This window comes from Athene cunicularia (assembly GCF_003259725.1).
Source record: "Athene cunicularia isolate RWA chromosome 2 unlocalized genomic scaffold, athCun1 chr2_part1, whole genome shotgun sequence".
Taxonomy (NCBI): domain Eukaryota; kingdom Metazoa; phylum Chordata; class Aves; order Strigiformes; family Strigidae; genus Athene; species Athene cunicularia.
This window is the reverse complement of record NW_020799095.1, coordinates 66636295-66642859: the sequence shown is the minus strand read 5'-3', so window position 1 is coordinate 66642859 and position 6565 is coordinate 66636295.

The window sequence follows — 6565 nt, the reverse complement described above, 5'->3', positions numbered from 1 at the left end:
GACTAAGACAAGATTCAAATACCTGATATTCAGACTAGGACATCACAAATTCTTATTCCAATGCAATTTTATACAAGATTAGATGTCATAACTAAGTTCTCTTTTTGCAGTTTAACAGTGTTTCAGAACAGCCACAGCCTCAACAATACTAAGAAGCTTGACAGACACATCAGTTTTGCACATTACAGGGATCCAAAAATAATATTAATTTTTTTTTTTCTGCTTTAGGGCTGCATCTGTGGAGGTGATAATAAATCACCTCTAACACAGATTGACAGGATTGATTTCCTCATAGAAACATTTTACATCTCTCTTAACTTTTAGGCACTGGCAGAGAAGGATGCAGTACTGGTGCTTTTATTAATAGCCTAGTTAGAGAATTCTTCTAGGAAGTAACAGCAGCATTAAAGTGTCCACATCTTCATGTATATTCATACTTCATCCTTTAAACCCCAGGAAAGGTCTATAACCATCAGGGTCTAGTGGAGAAGGAACTGAAGGGTCCAGAAATGATATGAATGTTTCCTTACACTGAGGAAAAAGTTGGATCAAAAAGCAAGGAAAACACTGAGTGTAACACTGTTAGGTTAAGAATTCTAAAACTGACCTGAAAGCAAAATCTACTTGGTAATAGCCATTAACTACAGAAATAAGGAAGTAATCGCCCATGCTGTGAAAGGGATAAAGAATTCTTTTGGTTTTAACACTTACTGTGAACTATCCTTTCTTTCCAACTTAAGTGAAGATATAACATTTTTCTTAGTCAAAAGGAAAAGCTCCCTATCTAGAGGCTTGATACAAGTCCAGCTGAAATTGTTACCAACTCAACTGATTTTAGGAAGAGGCCATATATAGATGATGCCTAGACTCACCAAGGTACTTAAACAAATGAGCTGTCTCATATAATTCAAAGTGACTTCAGCCATTTCATAGCAAAGTGTATATTTTAAATGGCAGAGTGTTCATCTACTGAAGAGAGGATGAAATTCTCATCACTTCAGTAAACAAATAAGGTTTAGTGTGGTAAAGATGTCTTCAGTTACATATTTCAGATACTGTAATCAAACATGACGTTTCAATCAATAATCTTATTCTTCTATGAAACTTTGAAGGACAGCACTAGAGAATGTGCAAGGGATAATAAAGATAACTATAGATTTGTATAAGGAACATATTTGCTCTCCATAGTCATATTAGTGTTGGTAAACAATTTTAAGTGTACTAATGTGCAAGGGATAATAAAAGGTAACTATATAGATTTGTATAAGGAACATACTTGCTCTCCATAACCATATTAGTGTTGGTAAACAATTTTAAGTGTAATAATCCCAGGGTCCCAAGGAATCGTCTATATGAAAGTAAAGGAAATGCTTAAAAAGTGTAGTTACTCATAGCAACTAATTGCTTCTTAAAATTTGTGTCAGATACTCAGTTTAGCCCTTATGCTTGCATATATATTAGCTGTAGTAAAGACCTTCTTAGTGCACATTGCTCTCTGTAATGAAGTTTTAAATGTTCCAAGATTTTATTTTTCATTTTAGGAGAAAGTTTTGCAATAGTATCTAGGGTTCAGGATTTAGGGTTTATTTGGGAGGTGAATGAACTGGTTTGTTTAAATTTCTGTTTCTAACCTTACTGTAGTGTTCTTGAAGTTGTATCTTGTCCTGTAGAACTCTGAAGAATTTCTCATTATTTCACATTTACATTCTTTACAGGCTTCAGAATTTTGTTAAAGGCTATTGTTGTAGTTTAACCCCAGCCATCAACTCAGCACCGTGCATCTGCTTGCTCACTCCCCACAGTGGGATGCAGAATATCAGAAGGGTGAAAGTGAGAACACTTGTGGGTTGAGATAAAGACAGTATAATAGATAAAGAAAAAGTCCTTCATGCAAGCAAAGCAAAGCAAGGAATTCATGGGCAGGCAGGTGTTCAGCCATCCCCATGAAAGCAGGGCTCCATTGTGTATAATGGTTACTTGGGAAGACAAACACCATCACTCCAAACATCTTTGCCTTCCTCCAGCTTTATATGCTGAGCATGACATCAGATGGTATGGGATATCCCTTTGGTCAGTTGGGGTCAGCTGTCCCAGCCATGTCCCCTTCCAGCTTCTTGTGCACCCCCAGCCTACTCTCTAGTGGGGTGGGGTGAGAAGCAGAAAAGGCCTTGGCTCTGTGTAAGCACTGCTCAGCAGTAATGAAAACATCTCTGTGTTATCAACGCTGTTTTCAGCACAAATCCAATACAGCCCCATACCAGCTATTATGAAGAAAATTAATTCTATCCCAGACAAAACCAGCCCAGGCTATTTCCTCCCTCTTTTAGACCCATCAAGACTTAGATGGCACCCCCTTTCAAATAAGTGCAAGCAAGGAGTCATTTGAAATTAAGAGTTACAGAGCATAGAAGGAGGCTTTCTAGTAGTGACCATAGGGGCTGTGATTATAGGTGAGGAAATCAGAAAAGGCATTTAAAATAATTTTAAAGGAATTTTATTTTTGTCATATGGGAAAATGATGAGTGAGGATAGTTTTTGAGATGGTAAAGATTTTCTTACAAAGAAACGTCAGTTCAACTTTTTTATCTGCTGAAATAAACAAAATTGTTTTGTCTAAAATCAAACTGAATAACATCAATCTTTTTTAGTGTCTCCATGTCTCTAGCAATTCACAGGAGTTTTATAGCTGCGTTCTCTGAGATGTAACAGACTTTTTTGTTAGGTGACATTTTCTGTCTTCATTCTGGTTTAGTGTTGTTGAGGAAAGTTCTGAACTCTTTCATTAGCATTATTTCTAATACTTCTAGAAAGAAGTTTCAGATTTATGATTGGAAAACTAGCAATAGAAAAAAAAATAGGAATTTTATGACAAAGACTATGTATTTTTATACATGACCATGCATGTTCTTCCTGGACTGGAAGCTGACTGCAGTTCTGGTTTTGACCATTTTCAGTTGTGAAGACCTGTTTGACTGTTTTTAAGTTATGCTTTAATGGAGCAGTGAAACAGTTCATATCTCTTTTGAAGTTTGGACTTTTTCAGAAATAGGTAATTAATCTTGGCAGTAAATCATATTTTTGGGGGTCTCTGAATATGGCTATTTCTTTATTTACATACGGAAAGGGAATATAATGTCTATTATAGGGTAATAATACAGTATGTAGTGCTGCCTAGAACTACACTATTTGGATAAAAGATATATTAACAGATAAACTATTCAAAAGTTATAAGCATTTTTCATATAGTAAATTATTGAGAACTGAAAATTTGATTACTGGTAAATACTGTCCCTGTCCATGGTATTGCCTTAATAAAATTTTCTGATAGTGAAAAAAAATAGTCCTCTAATTCATTTCATAGGCATAATGCTGTCATTGATGAAAGAAATGTCACCTATTGACCTATTACCTCTAAATATAATTCTAAATATAATTCTGGACATTTTCCAGAAAGTTCATTGAAAATCAGTTTCCAGAGGCACTCAGGCTTGACTACTTTCACCTGAAAAATTAGTGCACACTCAATATATTAAAAAAATACTGTGGCCAGACAGAAAGCTTCCTTGCATTAATTACTACTTTTTTTTTTTCTTCTTTTTTTTTTTTTTCCTAACAAGAAGAATCAGCTCTGATATGGAAACAAATTATTCTTAGCCACACTATGCTTTTGGTTTCGTTGATCCAAGTGAAACTAAGTTTAGAAAACTGCTGAGAGAAGTGTTCACTCTACAGTCGCTATGAATCCCTGGAGCATGAGTTTATAGAAGTGATTGAGCACTCTTCATGTTCTACAGTAATGTGCTGAGGCACACTTTAAGTAGGAATGCAGCTCTTCTAAAATACGTTATTTGAATCAATACAGTTTCTGCAGATTTAGATTTGGTGTACTGTTTATGAATTAGAAAAGAACAATAATGACAAATGGATTAATTAATTCTGTCATGTTGGACATATCTTGCCTTTCCTCTCCCAAAAAGTATGAAGGAAGAAATACCTTAATTTCTCTCTATTGCATCCTGCAGAGGAGTCCAGTGTAACAATAGAGATCCACAGTTCAGAAGGTGGGATGATATCTTGCTGACCTTAACAGTATAGGTCTACAAAATTGAAGAATTGAACAAAATCTTATTGTTGTGAAACCAAAAAATAAAATAAACATATTTGGATGAGCAATGCACAACTGCTATTAGAACATCATATAAGATTTAAAACCATGGCCTCTTCTTTTTCGAAGGGAAAACTTTCTTTCAAAAGACTATGCAACTTTAAAAAATTTTTATTAAGAAAGACCATATGAACAGCAGTGTACTTTCCAAAGCATACAAGTGCCCTTCTGTATCTTTTTGTTTCTGATAATTTCCTTTATGTTGCAATCTTGGAAATACATCAAAGAAATATAATATCCTAGGGAAAAGGAAAAAGAAAAAAAGAAGTGTTTCTTTCCCCATCTCCCAAATTAATTTTATACTATTTACCTTCCATTTCAGCTTTTCTTACCTCATCTCAGTATTATCTTCCCAGAATTAGAAAATGTCATTGAATTAGAATAAATTGTTTAAGGTAACAACAAAAGTATAATTTAACCCAAAATCAAAATGAAATCAAGTTCATCTAATTCATGATATACCTGTGCTGTGTATCATTATGACTTGTGTCGTTACATTACAGAGCATTTAAGATGTTTGAATGCTAACAGGCAGCTCCTGTTGCGTTTATTAAAAAAAAATGCTTCTGAATTGATCATCTTCCTTCCAGTTTGTACAATAATCCACATCTTATTATGATACTTAGTATTAAACAAAACTAACCATGGAGCTTAAGATTCCACACTGTTACTTTCAGGATACATTTATAAATACTGTGATAGTCTATTTGTCATAAAACCAAGTAGGGAGCTATGATAACAAAAACTCCTAACATTAACAAGTGGGAAGGGACAATCGATAACAAATTTATCATCTCTATTAGTATCATATTGTGTGCAGACTCCTAAATACTCAAGGTGATCCAAAGATTATATGTTTAATTAATGTAACTATAAATGAATGCAGTGGGATTGGAAATATGTGAAAGGAGAGGTGGGACGTATAGGGAAGATGAATTAATGTACATTTACATGTGCACTTGCACAACTACTTGCACAGAAAGTGTGAAACCTTACACCTGTGCTTGCCAAAGTTGTAAAATAAAAATAGATAAAGATATCGTGTAGATAAAAGACCTGGGATGTAGGTTTTAAAAAGAGATTGCATGTGGAAATAAAGGAGACTTGGAGAGGTCCTTAAGGCAAGCAGCTCTAGCTTTTGGTGTTAGGCTGTTAAGATTTTCCATTATTTTGGAATAAAACTCAAGTTGAGGAAGCAAGTTGCTGTAAGTTACTTTTGACATTTCCTACAGGAATGTTCAATCTCCAAGAGATACCTTAAAGATATCCTCTAAAAGGCAGCACTTTGGAGCTAGGCACTGCACAATTCTCCATGAAATACCTGAGATCTGCAAGTAACAGTGAGAAGGGGCTCACAGAAGGTATAATTTTGTCTGCATTTGATTATTCTGTGGCTTTATTTTTCCATTTTGCTTTCATTTTAGTCAACAACAGCTTAAAGTTGTTTTATTCTGCTTTGCCAGAATAAATTCACTGTTTTCATTTTTAGGTTTGTTTAGCATTCAAGGCATTGCAAATAAAACTGGCAAACTGGAGATACTTTTTCTGTCGAGGTAATCAGTCAAAAAAAAACCCCAATTTGAATGCCTGTAATCAAAGTTTAATTTAGGAATCTCAGAGGTAAATTTGATATCAGGATTAAAGCTTCTGTTTGATATCTGCCAGCCATAGTAGGGAGAGAAATCTTCCTCAAAGACTACCTTCTAGCTCCGGCTAGGAGCAAGCATTTGAAAGTGTGACTTTGCAAAACCCCATACAAGCCTAGGAGTTCTAGCTAGATTCTGCCCAGTTTCAACATAAAGATATAAAACAAAAGCAAGTACTTAAATGTTGATTAGAATCAATGTTCTCCTTGCACCAGTTCTTTCCCTGAAAGTGTGCAGGTTGAGTCTATATGTTACTCATAAGCAAGAAGAGGAAATACTCACAAATTTCCCAATTATTAAGTGATGGGTGAATATGCATCATTCATAAATTAATTAATCTTACTTGATATTGTTTGCTTTATCAGGATATTTAACATCTGCATCTAGCTCTGTTAGACGTGGTTAAGGTTTTATTGCTTTTTCCAATTTTTTTTTTTTTTTCACAGATGTAGTTACCTGCAACTTAATTTCACATCTCCATGTCTGTATATATTTTTGCCAGTGATGTGGAAGGTAGAACTGTGGTAAAAGCATAGGTGGGTGAACAAGGCCTTCCTGTTTGGCCTGCTGTCCCAAAATATTACTATGGAAACCATAAAATTCTGTCTTTCTACCAAGAATATAAACACATTTAAGGAGAGGGAAGGAAGGAAGGAGGGAAGGAAGGAAGGAAGGAAGGAGGGAAGGAAGGAGGGAGGGAAGGAAGGAAGGAAGGAAGGAAGGAAGGAAGGAAGGAAGGAAGGAAGGAAGGAAG